This window comes from Pseudophryne corroboree, chromosome 1 (assembly GCF_028390025.1).
Source record: "Pseudophryne corroboree isolate aPseCor3 chromosome 1, aPseCor3.hap2, whole genome shotgun sequence".
Classification (NCBI taxonomy): domain Eukaryota; kingdom Metazoa; phylum Chordata; class Amphibia; order Anura; family Myobatrachidae; genus Pseudophryne; species Pseudophryne corroboree.
In genome coordinates, this window is record NC_086444.1 from 372,109,065 (window position 1) to 372,126,812 (window position 17,748).

A 17,748-nucleotide genomic window follows, 5' to 3' on the forward strand; every position below is an offset into this window, starting at 1 on the left:
TACTCCTGCAACATATACAGGACTCTGCAAATTTTATAGTCGAAGCCTTAAAAGAAATAGGATTGCTTAATGCATGCACCACTGCTATGGCAGTGTCAGCACACAGAGGCTTATGGCTACACCAGTGAACTGCTGACGCGGACTCCAGGAAAGGCGTGGAAGGCCTACCCTTCACAGGAGAGGCCTTATTTGGAGATGAACTAGACAAATGGATCTCCAAAGCTACTGCAGGTAAATCCACGTATCTTCCTTCTGCAGCTCCCCCAGCCAGGAAGGCCTACTCAGGACTTAGGGGTCCAGTTACTAACAGTTCTCTGCTCCCTGCGCTAATCCTCCTCCTGCTTCGCCTGCTTAACGCTGTGTTTCTGGGTGCAGTTACCGCTTCTATTACTAAGATTCTGCTAGACGAAGCGGCTGAACGGTAACTCACCCTCTCTGCGATGACTGTCCTAGTTCATAGCGCTGGTATACTGCGCATGTGCAGCCTCCTTTGGCCAATCCCAGACGGGCCTGCTGTGATTGGTTGAGAAACGCTCCTCACGCACAGACTCCTGGGAACTTTTTGCCCAGTTAGAGTCAGGCATTGTACATCCTCACATGCTGCGCTACATGTGCTGAGATGACAGCTCCTGGAGACCAGTGTCCTTGCTTATACTGCCTGCACTTCCTTCTCACACTACATATAGCTCAGCGCTGCCAACTACCAGGTGCTGCTGTCTGTGCCTCTGTGGAGCAGAGCTCCGTGTGTCTGCCGCGGAGTGCCTTCCTTATCTTCCCCCCGCCTCCTCCCCCCTCTCCTGCCAGAGCTCCTGTCCGTGAGTGTGATTTTCACTCTCTCTCTTTCACGGTCCCTCTCCCTCCTCCTGTCTCTCCCCACTTCCCTATCTGTAACTTCTGTCTCTCTCCTCGGTGACTGTAATTTACAGCTCAATTTATTGTCCACAGATCCCTGTATATATATCTATATACCTGCAGTATATAGGAATCTATATGTGCTGTATTTAGTGCTCTACCTGCTCTGTATATACAGGGATCTGTGTGCTGTTTACCTGCTGTATGTAGGGATATATGTGCTGTATACAAGGTTCATACAGGGCTGTTAGTACTGTATAGTGTGATGTATACCCTTTGAGCATAGGGTTAAATGTGCTGTATAGTGATATGTGTACATGCTGTATAGGGATATGTTAGTTGTATATGTGGGTACCTAGGGGTCTATTCATGCAGCAGTGAAAAGCCCTGTTTTGCGTTAAACAGGGCTTTTCTCTGCCTTCTGCAATTCACAGGGCCGGTTACCGTGGAGAAGTGTCTGACTTCTCCAGCGGTACCTCCGCTCTGTGCCTAAATACCATCACCATACCTTTGTATGGTGAGTGCGATTCATGAAGGTGCGGAAAGCTCTGCTTTCCGCTTCTCCATGGAGTTCAGGTTCGCCATCTCAGGACGGCGTAACCTGAACTGTGGTGCGGAGACGGCAGGGAAGCTCAATGCTTCCCTGATCGCTGCTCTGCACCTCACGCTGGCTCCGCCCCCCTACCTCCCAGCAACCACTGCGGCCTGCCGGAAGGTCAACACCCTGCGCATGCGCAAAGGGACCCGCCGCTGGACCCCGCGCATCGCTGGGAAGGACCGCTGGAGATGACCTCACCGCAGGAGCCCCAGACACCGCAGCGCATCGTCGGAAGGGTGAATATACATGAATTGCTACTTATTACAGCTATACATCGCATCGAAGAGATGCGATGTATAGTGATAAGTAGCAATTCTGTTTTCGTTTTCTGTATGAATAGACCCCATAGTGTGTGGGGATGTATCTTAATTTGGGGATGTACATGTGATGTATATGTAGTTATTTAGCTGGTGATAGTCATGTGAGGTATGAATAGCAGACTGCATGGGCACAAGACCTGTCACTCTGAGCTTGGCCATGTATGAATAGGAGACTGCATGGGCACAAGGACCTGTCACTTGCTATGACCTGGGACATGTATGTTTCTGAGACTGCATGGGCACAAGACCTGTCTTTTGCAATGAGTTGGGATATATAGCTCCGTCCTCCCCTCCCGCTGACTGCTTGTACTCTGTGCGTCTCTCTCCGGGCGGCTGCTCCGTCCGCATACAACAGCACGCAGGTATTTTCTCTCTCTCTCTCTCTCTCTCCCTCTCCTTCTCCCCCTCTGTAACTCCTTATTTTCATTCACTTTTACAGGTCCCACTATTGGATTCTACTGGACAAGTGGACGTGATTCTCGGCGTGGGATGTAGATAAGTAATCTCTCATTTTTACAGGTCCGCTATAGGATTCTACTGGACAAGTGGACGTGATTCTCGGCGTGGGATGTAGGTAAGTATGTGTGAGTGTGTAAGTGTGTTATAATAAAATTTTACTTTCACGGTGTGTGTGTTGTGTTTTTATTTGGGTATTTTTTGTTGTTGTAGAACTACAAGTACCAGTGAGCCCGTTATTTCCCCGAATGCTGGTACTTGAGGTTCTCCAAGTACCAGCAAGCGGGGGAGGCTTTCTGGGCCTTGTAGTTCCACGACAAAAAACAATATTCTTTTTTTAACACTCATGACTATCAGCCTGGCACCCACCGCCCAGGGGTGCTGGGGACAGCCTCGGGCTTCACCCCTGGCCCTTGGGTGCCTGGAGGGGGGGGGACCCCTTGATTTAAGGGGTTCCCACTCCTCCAGGGAACCCCGGCCAGGGGTGACTAGTTGGGGGGGTAATGCCACGGCCGCAGGGACCTACGTAAATGTGTTACCTGGCTGTGGCATTATGTCCCTGGCTAGTGGAGCCCGGTGCTGGTTTTAAAAATACGGGGGACCCCTACATCTTTTGTCCCCCGTATTTTTGGAACCAGGACCGGACTAAGAGCCCGGTGCTGGTTGTCTAAATACGGGGAACCCCTGTCCAATTTTTCCCCAGTATTTAAACAACCAGGACCGGCTCAAAGAGCCCGAGGCTGGTTATACTTAGGAGGGGGGACCTCACACATTTTTTTTTTACATGTTTTAACCCATTCAGACCCTTCTCCATTAAGTTAATGGAAGCCATGGACAACAGAATTGCATTCATGTCCTCCTCCTACTCCCTTCCCAGTACCAAACACTCATTTTTTTTCTATAAAAATGTACAATATATCACAAGTATGATGAACAGACAGGCAGCAGGCATTGGCGGCATCGGAGTTAGATGCAAATTAGTGGCGGAGGGATGGGTCAGTTTATGGTGGCCGAGTTTGTAAGCCGGTGGCGGTGGCAGCGGGCATCGACTCAGGGGCAGTAGCGGGCATTGGCTCGGTGGCGGTAGGGGTCATCGGCAGATTCGGCGGACATTATGGCTGTAGTGCCTCACCAGCCACTGACCTCACCGCACGCCACTGGTTGGGAGAAAGACACATGGGGCATAAGGAGACAGATATAGAGGTGTAGGGAGAGAGCCAAAGGGGTAGAGAGAGAGACAGAGGGTGGGGAGAAAGATAAACCTGTAGGGGGTAAGAAAGAGAGACACCGAGGGTGAGGAGAAAGGTAATCCTGTAGGGAAAAAGAGTATGAGAGATACAGAGGGAAAGGATAAAGATATACCTGTAGTGAAAAAGAGTTTGAGAGACAGGCTTGTAGGGAAGCAGGACCGAGAGACATGGGGGGTCATTCCGAGTTGTTCGCTCGCTAGCTGCTTTTAGTAGAAGTGCACACACTAGGCCGCCGCCCTCTGGGAGTGTATCTTAGCTTAGCAGAAGTGCGAACGAAAGGATCGCAGCGCTGATGCAAAAATATTTTCAAGCAGTTTCTGAGTAGCTGCAGACCTACTCCTACCTTGTGATAATTTTCAGTCTATTTAGTTCCTGCTTTGACATCACAAACACACCCTGTGTTCGGCCGGCCACTCCCCCGTTTCTCCAGCCACTCCCCCGTTTCCCCAGGCACGCCTGAGTTTTTTAGCACACTCCCGGAAAACGCTCAGTTACCACCCAGAAACACCCACTTCCTGTCAATCACTCACCGATCAGCAGGGCGACTGAAAAGCGTTGCTCGACCTTGTGTAAAAATGCATCGTTTTGTGTGAAAGTACTTCGCGCGTGCGCACTGCGGCCCATACGCATGCGCAGAAATGGAGATTTTTAGCCTGATCGCTGCGCTGTGAACAACGGCAGCTAGTGAACAACGCGGAATGACCCCCATGGAGGCTAAAAGTACAAACGACTGGCAGATAAAATGCACGATATGAACGTTCTCATTCATTAATGAACGAGAACTCGTTCATATCGTGCAGTGTGTAGGCACCAACGACTACCGATGTGCGGCCCCGCGCTCGTTAATCGTTGGTGCCCCGTCGCTTATGCATGCAGGCCAATATGGACAATCTCGTCCATATTAGCATGCAATGCTATGGAGCCGGGTGACGTGGGGAGTGAAGAAACTTTACTGCCCCGCCACCGGGTCGTCCGTCAGCTGTATCCGCCGTTGGGCAGCTCGGTGGCGTATCTGCCAGTGTGTATGGCCAATTAGGATTTGAAAGGAAACATTAAAGGGGAGTGGAAGAGAAAGAGATGGGGGGTGGGTAGGAGTTGGGATCAGGAGCCCAGCGTCCAGCATCCCACTGGTCTGATTACAGGCAGTGGGATGCTGGCTGACAAAGTGCAGGCAGCGTGGTGAACGCTCACAAGGCAGAAAGACAGAGGGGAGCAAACAGTGTAACAGGGGTTATGGGAAGAGGTATGGTTGATTCTATTTCGGAGTGGGAGAAGGGACCTTCTGACGTATCTAGGGGAGGAGACACGTCACCAGGGGGAGGAGCTACGGGCGAACAGGGTACCCGAAAAGTACCCTCGCGGGCTCACTTCGCTCGCCACCTGATTACTAAAGGTAATAGTTGGTGGCGTGGATAGTAGAGGAACTATCCCGCTGGCCTAGCTCCTCCCCCTTGTGTCATAACCCCTCCCCCTTACGGAAAAGGTCCCTTAGCCCACTTGATTCTAGCATCTACCGAAGAGGTATACCTAGAGGGAGAGAGAAGGGGAGTAGGGAAAGAGAGATATGTGGGTTTGGGAGATGTAGGTGACATGAGACAAGAGAAAGGACATATAATGAAACTTTTTCTGAAGATATATGTAGCAGTAGTCAGACCTGTCTGATGTATGTGGTCTTGGTGTGGTGCAATGACAGAAACCCCTTTACTGACACTGCAGCACAATAGTAAAGATATATAGCTGACAAGAGGTCATCATCCTGTCATGTCTACAGATGGTTCTGCTGCTGCCAACACAAAGACATCACCCAGAGCCCACCCACACAACAGGCACAGTCACAGTAAGTCAAAGCCTTTATTAAATATAAACTCACAATTTACACTGAGTATCCTGACCAGGGCTAAACAAGAGAGAACTCAAATACATAAACAATCCAGGATCCAGAAACACACTGCACAGCTGCAGCAGCCTGCCTCGAGGACACAGAGTGAAGCACGTGACGTCAGCTGACCTGCTCCAGCAGGATTTTTTTTTTACAAACAAGAAAAACTTTAATCAGAAAACAAAAAACGAACACTGCAGGTCAGCAGACAACGGCTCTGTGCTGCCCGGAGGGCTGTTAACGGCAGCTAAACCTGACGAAGCGGGCACAGGAGGAAAGGGGCAGCGGTGAGCCATCAGAGGTTTTAGTAATAGCAGAGGGGAATATCGCCGCCATAGTAGCCTATGGCAGTGCGATATTAGGCACAGTACTTAGCGCAGGCAGATAACAGGCAGTGAAAATGCTTTAGTACATGCAGAGAAGCGATATGTACAAGCATTTTCACTGAATTTTTCGTTGTGGAGGCTTATCTTCGTTTAGTACATGGACCCCTTAATCTACAGTACTTTTGGACTGCCAAGTTTAAGGGCAAAACCAGAGGTTCTTCTACAGCCACCAGAGGCGCTAGAGGTAAACCACGAAAACCAGCAACTGCCGGTTCACAGGAACAGAGCTCAAGCTCTGTTTCCTCAAAGCATTCAGCATGAGTGTGGACCGCAATGCCTGTAAGACTGGCAGGTGGGAGCCAGACTAAAATGTTCATCATCTTGCCAGGAACCCTGGTTCATAGATCTTATTTCCCAGGGCTACAGACTGGAGTTTCAGGAGGTCCCACCTCACAGATTCTTCAAATCAGGCTTACCAGTTTCACAAGAAGCAAGTATAACCTTACAGGACGCCATTCAAAAACTGGTACAGGTTCAGATCATTGTTCCAGTTCCTCCTTATCTGCAAAACAAAGGATATTGCAGGTCATTCCGACCTGTTCGCACACAGCGTCTTCGCTGCAGTGCGTACGGGTCAGAACTGCGCATGCACGGCGGCCGCAATACAGCGACCAGAACAAAGAAGAAAGTGACCGCTAACGCGATCACAAGAAGATTGACATGGAGGAGGCGTTTCGGGGGGCGTCTACTCACCGTTTTCCGGGCATGGAGATCCGAACACAGGCATGTCCAGGCGTTTGGAGGGCGGATGTCTGACGTCAATCCCGGGACCTTCATCGCTGGATCCGTCGCACAGGGTAAGTAGGTCTTACCCTGGTCTTGTTTTGCAGGAAACTTTTTTAGCATAGCAGGGTTGCACAAGTATTCGCAGCCCTGCTATGCTAAAATACATTCCCCCATAGGCGGCGTCTAGTTGATCGCACGAGCAGCAAAAAGTTGCTACGTGCGATCAACTCGGAATGACCACCATTATTCCAACTTGTTTGTAGTACCGAAACCGGACGGTTCGGTAAGACCGATTTCGAACCTAAAGCCGTTGAACCCGTACTTACGAGTGTTCAGATTCAAGAGCAGTTGTTGGACAGCATTGGCCTCTCAACCAGACTACTCGTGGATCACAGGTAGATACTGAACTTACCAAAATCTCACCTGGAACCAACGCAGAGGCTCTCCTTCCTGGGAATGATACTGGACATAGTGTCAGAGAGTGTTCCTTCCCTTGGAGAAGGCTATGGAAATCCAGTCGATGGTTCGGGCTGTCCTGAAGCCAACCCGTATCTTGGTGCATCTGTGCATTCGCCTTCTGGGGAAAATGGTGGCCTCTTACGAGGCACTTCAGTATTAAAGGTTTCATGCGAGGCCCTTTCAACTGGATCTGTTGGACAAATTGTCCGGATCGCATCTTCACATGCACCAGAGGATCTGTCTGACGCCAAAAGCCAGAAGCCTTCTGTGGTGGCTACAGACTTCTCACCTCATCGAGGGTCGGAGGTTCGAGATTCAGAATTGGATTCTGCTAACCACAGACGCAAGCCTCAGAGGTTGGGGAGCAGTCACCCAGGGGGTGCAGTTTCAAGGGAGATGGTCAAGTCGGGAAGTCGTCCTTCCAATAAACATCTTTGAACTCAGGGAAATCTACAACGCCCTTCTGCAGGCCTCATCTCTACTTCGGAATCAGGCTGTTCATGTCCAGTCGGACAATGTAACGAAGGTAACGTACATAAACTGACAGGGCGGAACGAAAAGCAGAGCAGCAATGTCAGAGGTGTCAAGAATTCTCCTCTGGGTGGAAAAACCCGCTGTGGCGTTGTCGGCGGTCTTCATTCCGGGAGTAGACAACTGGGAAGCAGACTTCCGCAGCAGACACGACCTGCACCCGGGGGAGTGGGGCCTCCACCCGGAGGTGTTCCGGTGGTTGACACATCAGTGGGGATATCCACAAATCGACATGATGGCCTCTCAACTCGACAAGAAGCTCAAGCGGTATTGTTCCAAGTTGACAGCCCACAAGCAGTGGCGGTAGACGCTCTGACAACTCTGTGGGTCTACCAACTGATGTACGTGTTTCCTACACTTCCTCTGATCCCAAGAATTCTGAAAAGAATGAAAAGGGAAAAGGTTCAAGCCATCCTGATTGCTCCGGAATGGCCTCGAAGGGCCTGGTACGCGGATCTTCTCTAGATGCTGATATAAGATCCGTGGCCGCTACCTCTTCGCGAGGATCTTCTGCAACAGGGAAGTTTGTCTATCAAGACTTACCGCAGCTATGTTTAACGGCATGGAAGTTGAACGGCTGATTCTAGCCAGAAGAGGGATTCCTGACAAGGTCATCCCAGCTATGATCCAAGCCAGGAAAGGGGTAACGTCAAAACATTACCACCGTATATATGGAAGAAGTACGTCTCTTGGTGTGAGAGCAGACAATATTCCGCGGTGGAATTTCATCAGGGACGTTTCCTGCTTTTTCTGCAGTCGGGATTGGATGTGGGCTCTATTAAAGTCCAGATTTCGGGGGCGTGGCCTAGCTGGCAGAAGGAGAGGCTGCACTTTACATGGGCTCCAGCCTGCAAGCTTGCGAAAGCCCTATAGCCCCCTTTCTGTGCCTCGAATTCCCCTGTTTTTGCCCTTCAGCCTTTCTCCTAGTGTTACTGATCTAGGGGGAGTCAGGAAACAGCTCCGGCTGTCTTTGCAGATTGCGGCCCACCTCCGCATGTGAAGCCGGGGCCTCGATTTTGAAACATCTCCGGGACCGAGGATGGAGCTGCGCGCGGGTGCCCGCAATCGCCCCTCCCTCCCCCCCTTCCCCCCCCCCCCCCGCCGGACCGCTCACTGAGACCTGCTGCCTAGATCCTCCGTGTGGGCTGACAACTTGCCTGGCGGCTGGGAGCAGGGGACGCCGCACTATCTCCTCCGGCAGTGAGTAACTTCCAGCGGCGGCCATCTTCTCTCCCTGCACTGCCACACAGATAGTATAACCAGAGGCAGGAGACTCGGTGCGTCTCCGAGTGGGTCCTCATCTCTGTCCTCTCTCCCCCTTTGATATCAATATACCTCCTTACCTGGTGTGTGCCTCCATATGGTGCAGCCTCAGCTACAAATAGCAACTTTGCCTGACCTTTGCCTGAACTTTGCCTGTGTCAAAGGAACTAAATACCCTATTTGAAGAACCGTGGGTTAATCCTGATAGGAAATTTCAAATCCCTAAAAGGTTGATATCATCTTTTCCCTGTCCTCCTGAGGATAGGAAAAAATGGGAAAATACACCGATAGTGGATGCATCAGTATCTAGGCTGTCACGGAAAATGTTATTGCCTGTCCTGAGCGCAGCCTCCCTAAAAGACACGGCTGATCGTAGAATTGAGACTACACTACACTCAAATCTTTCTTTGTATACAGCTGCTGGGGTGGCCCAGAGACCCACTATAGCATGTGGGTGAATTACTAAGGCCATCGCCAAATGGTCGGGTAACCTAATTGAGGGGTTAGGTACCTTGCCTCGGGGAGATTATTTTACTCCTGCAACATATACAGGACTCTGCAAATTTTATAGTCGAAGCCTTAAAAGAAATAGGATTGCTTAATGCATGCACCACTGCTATGGCAGTGTCAGCACACAGAGGCTTATGGCTACACCAGTGAACTGCTGACGCGGACTCCAGGAAAGGCGTGGAAGGCCTACCCTTCACAGGAGAGGCCTTATTTGGAGATGAACTAGACAAATGGATCTCCAAAGCTACTGCAGGTAAATCCACGTATCTTCCTTCTGCAGCTCCCCCAGCCAGGAAGGCCTACTCAGGACTTAATCTACAGTACTTTTGGACTGCCAAGTTTAAGGGCAAAACCAGAGGTTCTTCTACAGCCACCAGAGGCGCTAGAGGTAAACCACGAAAACCAGCAACTGCCGGTTCACAGGAACAGAGCTCAAGCTCTGTTTCCTCAAAGCATTCAGCATGAGTGTGGACCGCAATGCCTGTAAGACTGGCAGGTGGGAGCCAGACTAAAATGTTCATCATCTTGCCAGGAACCCTGGTTCATAGATCTTATTTCCCAGGGCTACAGACTGGAGTTTCAGGAGGTCCCACCTCACAGATTCTTCAAATCAGGCTTACCAGTTTCACAAGAAGCAAGTATAACCTTACAGGACGCCATTCAAAAACTGGTACAGGTTCAGATCATTGTTCCAGTTCCTCCTTATCTGCAAAACAAAGGATATTGCAGGTCATTCCGACCTGTTCGCACACAGCGGTTCTTCGCTGCAGTGCGTACGGGTCAGAACTGCGCATGCACGGCGGCCGCAATACAGCGACCAGAACAAAGAAGAAAGTGACCGCTAGCGCGATCACAAGAAGATTGACATGGAGGAGGCGTTTCGGGGGGCGTCTACTCACCGTTTTCCGGGCATGGAGATCCGAACACAGGCATGTCCAGGCGTTTGGAGGGCGGATGTCTGACGTCAATCCCGGGACCTTCATCGCTGGATCCGTCGCACAGGGTAAGTAGGTCTTACCCTGGTCTTGTTTTGCAGGAAACTTTTTTAGCATAGCAGGGTTGCACAAGTATTCGCAGCCCTGCTATGCTAAAATACATTCCCCCATAGGCGGCGTCTAGTTGATCGCACGAGCAGCAAAAAGTTGCTACGTGCGATCAACTCGGAATGACCACCATTATTCCAACTTGTTTGTAGTACCGAAACCGGACGGTTCGGTAAGACCGATTTCGAACCTAAAGCCGTTGAACCCGTACTTACGAGTGTTCAGATTCAAGAGCAGTTGTTGGACAGCATTGGCCTCTCAACCAGACTACTCGTGGATCACAGGTAGATACTGAACTTACCAAAATCTCACCTGGAACCAACGCAGAGGCTCTCCTTCCTGGGAATGATACTGGACATAGTGTCAGAGAGTGTTCCTTCCCTTGGAGAAGGCTATGGAAATCCAGTCGATGGTTCGGGCTGTCCTGAAGCCAACCCGTATCTTGGTGCATCTGTGCATTCGCCTTCTGGGGAAAATGGTGGCCTCTTACGAGGCACTTCAGTATGGAAGGTTTCATGCGAGGCCCTTTCAACTGGATCTGTTGGACAAATTGTCCGGATCGCATCTTCACATGCACCAGAGGATCTGTCTGACGCCAAAAGCCAGAAGCCTTCTGTGGTGGCTACAGACTTCTCACCTCATCGAGGGTCGGAGGTTCGAGATTCAGAATTGGATTCTGCTAACCACAGACGCAAGCCTCAGAGGTTGGGGAGCAGTCACCCAGGGGGTGCAGTTTCAAGGGAGATGGTCAAGTCGGGAAGTCGTCCTTCCAATAAACATCTTTGAACTCAGGGAAATCTACAACGCCCTTCTGCAGGCCTCATCTCTACTTCGGAATCAGGCTGTTCATGTCCAGTCGGACAATGTAACGAAGGTAACGTACATAAACTGACAGGGCGGAACGAAAAGCAGAGCAGCAATGTCAGAGGTGTCAAGAATTCTCCTCTGGGTGGAAAAACCCGCTGTGGCGTTGTCGGCGGTCTTCATTCCGGGAGTAGACAACTGGGAAGCAGACTTCCGCAGCAGACACGACCTGCACCCGGGGGAGTGGGGCCTCCACCCGGAGGTGTTCCGGTGGTTGACACATCAGTGGGGATATCCACAAATCGACATGATGGCCTCTCAACTCAACAAGAAGCTCAAGCGGTATTGTTCCAAGTTGACAGCCCACAAGCAGTGGCGGTAGACGCTCTGACAACTCTGTGGGTCTACCAACTGATGTACGTGTTTCCTACACTTCCTCTGATCCCAAGAATTCTGAAAAGAATGAAAAGGGAAAAGGTTCAAGCCATCCTGATTGCTCCGGAATGGCCTCGAAGGGCCTGGTACGCGGATCTTCTCTAGATGCTGATATAAGATCCGTGGCCGCTACCTCTTCGCGAGGATCTTCTGCAACAGGGAAGTTTGTCTATCAAGACTTACCGCAGCTATGTTTAACGGCATGGAAGTTGAACGGCTGATTCTAGCCAGAAGAGGGATTCCTGACAAGGTCATCCCAGCTATGATCCAAGCCAGGAAAGGGGTAACGTCAAAACATTACCACAGTATATATGGAAGAAGTACGTCTCTTGGTGTGAGAGCAGACAATATTCCGCGGTGGAATTTCATCAGGGACGTTTCCTGCTTTTTCTGCAGTCGGGATTGGATGTGGGCTCTATTAAAGTCCAGATTTCGGGGGCGTGGCCTAGCTGGCAGAAGGAGAGGCTGCACTTTACATGGGCTCCAGCCTGCAAGCTTGCGAAAGCCCTATAGCCCCCTTTCTGTGCCTCGAATTCCCCTGTTTTTGCCCTTCAGCCTTTCTCCTAGTGTTACTGATCTAGGGGGAGTCAGGAAACAGCTCCGGCTGTCTTTGCAGATTGCGGCCCACCTCCGCATGTGAAGCCGGGGCCTCGATTTTGAAACATCTCCGGGACCGAGGATGGAGCTGCGCGCGGGTGCCCGCAATCGCCCCTCCCTCCCCCCCTTCCCCCCCCCCCCGCCGGACCGCTCACTGAGACCTGCTGCCTAGATCCTCCGTGTGGGCTGACAACTTGCCTGGCGGCTGGGAGCAGGGGACGCCGCACTATCTCCTCCGGCAGTGAGTAACTTCCAGCGGCGGCCATCTTCTCTCCCTGCACTGCCACACAGATAGTATAACCAGAGGCAGGAGACTCGGTGCGTCTCCGAGTGGGTCCTCATCTCTGTCCTCTCTCCCCCTTTGATATCAATATACCTCCTTACCTGGTGTGTGCCTCCATATGGTGCAGCCTCAGCTACAAATAGCAACTTTGCCTGACCTTTGCCTGAACTTTGCCTGTGTCAAAGGAACTAAATACCCTATTTGAAGAACCGTGGGTTAATCCTGATAGGAAATTTCAAATCCCTAAAAGGTTGATATCATCTTTTCCCTGTCCTCCTGAGGATAGGAAAAAATGGGAAAATACACTGATAGTGGATGCATCAGTATCTAGGCTGTCACGGAAAATGTTATTGCCTGTCCTGAGCGCAGCCTCCCTAAAAGACACGGCTGATCGTAGAATTGAGACTACACTCAAATCTTTCTTTGTATACAGCTGCTGGGGTGGCCCAGAGACCCACTATAGCATGTGGGTGAATTACTAAGGCCATCGCCAAATGGTCGGGTAACCTAATTGAGGGGTTAGGTACCTTGCCTCGGGGAGATTATTTTACTCCTGCAACATATACAGGACTCTGCAAATTTTATAGTCGAAGCCTTAAAAGAAATAGGATTGCTTAATGCATGCACCACTGCTATGGCAGTGTCAGCACACAGAGGCTTATGGCTACACCAGTGAACTGCTGACGCGGACTCCAGGAAAGGCGTGGAAGGCCTACCCTTCACAGGAGAGGCCTTATTTGGAGATGAACTAGACAAATGGATCTCCAAAGCTACTGCAGGTAAATCCACGTATCTTCCTTCTGCAGCTCCCCCAGCCAGGAAGGCCTACTCAGGACTTAATCTACAGTACTTTTGGACTGCCAAGTTTAAGGGCAAAACCAGAGGTTCTTCTACAGCCACCAGAGGCGCTAGAGGTAAACCACGAAAACCAGCAACTGCCGGTTCACAGGAACAGAGCTCAAGCTCTGTTTCCTCAAAGCATTCAGCATGAGTGTGGACCGCAATGCCTGTAAGACTGGCAGGTGGGAGCCAGACTAAAATGTTCATCATCTTGCCAGGAACCCTGGTTCATAGATCTTATTTCCCAGGGCTACAGACTGGAGTTTCAGGAGGTCCCACCTCACAGATTCTTCAAATCAGGCTTACCAGTTTCACAAGAAGCAAGTATAACCTTACAGGACGCCATTCAAAAACTGGTACAGGTTCAGATCATTGTTCCAGTTCCTCCTTATCTGCAAAACAAAGGATATTGCAGGTCATTCCGACCTGTTCGCACACAGCGGTTCTTCGCTGCAGTGCGTACGGGTCAGAACTGCGCATGCACGGCGGCCGCAATACAGCGACCAGAACAAAGAAGAAAGTGATCGCTAGCGCGATCACAAGAAGATTGACATGGAGGAGGCGTTTCGGGGGGGCGTCTACTCACCGTTTTCCGGGCATGGAGATCCGAACACAGGCATGTCCAGGCGTTTGGAGGGCGGATGTCTGACGTCAATCCCGGGACCTTCATCGCTGGATCCGTCGCACAGGGTAAGTAGGTCTTACCCTGGTCTTGTTTTGCAGGAAACTTTTTTAGCATAGCAGGGTTGCACAAGTATTCGCAGCCCTGCTATGCTAAAATACATTCCCCCATAGGCGGCGTCTAGTTGATCGCACGAGCAGCAAAAAGTTGCTACGTGCGATCAACTCGGAATGACCACCATTATTCCAACTTGTTTGTAGTACCGAAACCGGACGGTTCGGTAAGACCGATTTCGAACCTAAAGCCGTTGAACCCGTACTTACGAGTGTTCAGATTCAAGAGCAGTTATTGGACAGCATTGGCCTCTCAACCAGACTACTCGTGGATCACAGGTAGATACTGAACTTACCAAAATCTCACCTGGAACCAACGCAGAGGCTCTCCTTCCTGGGAATGATACTGGACATAGTGTCAGAGAGTGTTCCTTCCCTTGGAGAAGGCTATGGAAATCCAGTCGATGGTTCGGGCTGTCCTGAAGCCAACCCGTATCTTGGTGCATCTGTGCATTCGCCTTCTGGGGAAAATGGTGGCCTCTTACGAGGCACTTCAGTATGGAAGGTTTCATGCGAGGCCCTTTCAACTGGATCTGTTGGACAAATTGTCCGGATCGCATCTTCACATGCACCAGAGGATCTGTCTGACGCCAAAAGCCAGAAGCCTTCTGTGGTGGCTACAGACTTCTCACCTCATCGAGGGTCGGAGGTTCGAGATTCAGAATTGGATTCTGCTAACCACAGACGCAAGCCTCAGAGGTTGGGGAGCAGTCACCCAGGGGGTGCAGTTTCAAGGGAGATGGTCAAGTCGGGAAGTCGTCCTTCCAATAAACATCTTTGAACTCAGGGAAATCTACAACGCCCTTCTGCAGGCCTCATCTCTACTTCGGAATCAGGCTGTTCATGTCCAGTCGGACAATGTAACGAAGGTAACGTACATAAACTGACAGGGCGGAACGAAAAGCAGAGCAGCAATGTCAGAGGTGTCAAGAATTCTCCTCTGGGTGGAAAAACCCGCTGTGGCGTTGTCGGCGGTCTTCATTCCGGGAGTAGACAACTGGGAAGCAGACTTCCGCAGCAGACACGACCTGCACCCGGGGGAGTGGGGCCTCCACCCGGAGGTGTTCCGGTGGTTGACACATCAGTGGGGATATCCACAAATCGACATGATGGCCTCTCAACTCAACAAGAAGCTCAAGCGGTATTGTTCCAAGTTGACAGCCCACAAGCAGTGGCGGTAGACGCTCTGACAACTCTGTGGGTCTACCAACTGATGTACGTGTTTCCTACACTTCCTCTGATCCCAAGAATTCTGAAAAGAATGAAAAGGGAAAAGGTTCAAGCCATCCTGATTGCTCCGGAATGGCCTCGAAGGGCCTGGTACGCGGATCTTCTCTAGATGCTGATATAAGATCCGTGGCCGCTACCTCTTCGCGAGGATCTTCTGCAACAGGGAAGTTTGTCTATCAAGACTTACCGCAGCTATGTTTAACGGCATGGAAGTTGAACGGCTGATTCTAGCCAGAAGAGGGATTCCTGACAAGGTCATCCCAGCTATGATCCAAGCCAGGAAAGGGGTAACGTCAAAACATTACCACAGTATATATGGAAGAAGTACGTCTCTTGGTGTGAGAGCAGACAATATTCCGCGGTGGAATTTCATCAGGGACGTTTCCTGCTTTTTCTGCAGTCGGGATTGGATGTGGGCTCTATTAAAGTCCAGATTTCGGGGGCGTGGCCTAGCTGGCAGAAGGAGAGGCTGCACTTTACATGGGCTCCAGCCTGCAAGCTTGCGAAAGCCCTATAGCCCCCTTTCTGTGCCTCGAATTCCCCTGTTTTTGCCCTTCAGCCTTTCTCCTAGTGTTACTGATCTAGGGGGAGTCAGGAGACAGCTCCGGCTGTCTTTGCAGATTGCGGCCCACCTCCGCATGTGAAGCCGGGGCCTCGATTTTTAAACATCTCCAGGACCGAGGATGGAGCAGCGCGCGGGTGCCCGCAGTCGCCCCTCCCTCCCCCCCCCCCCCCCCCCCCCGCCGGACCGCTCACTGAGACCTGCTGCCTAGATCCTCCGTGTGGGCTGACAACTTGCCTGGCGGCTGGGAGCAGGGGACGCCGCACTATCTCCTCCGGCAGTGAGTAACTTCCAGCGGCGGCCATCTTCTCTCCCTGCACTGCCACACAGATAGTATAACCAGAGGCAGGAGACTCGGTGCGTCTCCGAGTGGGTCCTCATCTCTGTCCTCTCTCCCCCTTTGATATCAATATACCTCCTTACCTGGTGTGTGCCTCCATATGGTGCAGCCTCAGCTACAAATAGCAACTTTGCCTGACCTTTGCCTGAACTTTGCCTGTGTCAAAGGAACTAAATACCCTATTTGAAGAACCGTGGGTTAATCCTGATAGGAAATTTCAAATCCCTAAAAGGTTGATATCATCTTTTCCCTGTCCTCCTGAGGATAGGAAAAAATGGGAAAATACACCGATAGTGGATGCATCAGTATCTAGGCTGTCACGGAAAATGTTATTGCCTGTCCTGAGCGCAGCCTCCCTAAAAGACACGGCTGATCGTAGAATTGAGACTACACTCAAATCTTTCTTTGTATACAGCTGCTGGGGTGGCCCAGAGACCCACTATAGCATGTGGGTGAATTAGTAAGGCCATCGCCAAATGGTCGGGTAACCTAATTGAGGGGTTAGGTACCTTGCCTCGGGGAGATTATTTTACTCCTGCAACATATACAGGACTCTGCAAATTTTATAGTCGAAGCCTTAAAAGAAATAGGATTGCTTAATGCATGCACCACTGCTATGGCAGTGTCAGCACACAGAGGCTTATGGCTACACCAGTGAACTGCTGACGCGGACTCCAGGAAAGGCGTGGAAGGCCTACCCTTCACAGGAGAGGCCTTATTTGGAGATGAACTAGACAAATGGATCTCCAAAGCTACTGCAGGTAAATCCACGTATCTTCCTTCTGCAGCTCCCCCAGCCAGGAAGGCCTACTCAGGACTTAATCTACAGTACTTTTGGACTGCCAAGTTTAAGGGCAAAACCAGAGGTTCTTCTACAGCCACCAGAGGCGCTAGAGGTAAACCACGAAAACCAGCAACTGCCGGTTCACAGGAACAGAGCTCAAGCTCTGTTTCCTCAAAGCATTCAACATGAGTGTGGACCGCGATGCCTGTAAGACTGGCAGGTGGGAGCCAGACTAAAATGTTCATCATCTTGCCAGGAACCCTGGTTCATAGATCTTATTTCCCAGGGCTACAGACTGGAGTTTCAGGAGGTCCCACCTCACAGATTCTTCAAATCAGGCTTACCAGTTTCACAAGAAGCAAGTATAACCTTACAGGACGCCATTCAAAAACTGGTACAGGTTCAGATCATTGTTCCAGTTCCTCCTTATCTGCAAAACAAAGGATATTGCAGGTCATTCCGACCTGTTCACACACAGCGGTTCTTCGCTGCAGTGCGAACGGGTCAGAACTGCGCATGCACGGCGGCCGCAATACAGCGACCAGAACAAAGAAGAAAGTGACCGCTAGCGCGATCGCAAGAAGATTGACAGGGAGGAGGCGTTTCGGGGGGCGTCTACTCACCATTTTCCGGGCATGGAGATCCGAACACAGGCATGTCCAGGCGTTTGGAGGGCGGATGTCTGACGTCAATCCCGGGACCTTCATCGCTGGATCAGTCGCACAGGGTAAGTAGGTCTTACCCTGGTCTTGTTTTGCAGGAAACTTTTTTAGCATAGCAGGGTTGCACAAGTATTCGCAGCCCTGCTATGCTAAAATACATTCCACTATAGGCGGCGTCTAGTTGATCGCACGAGCAGCAAAAA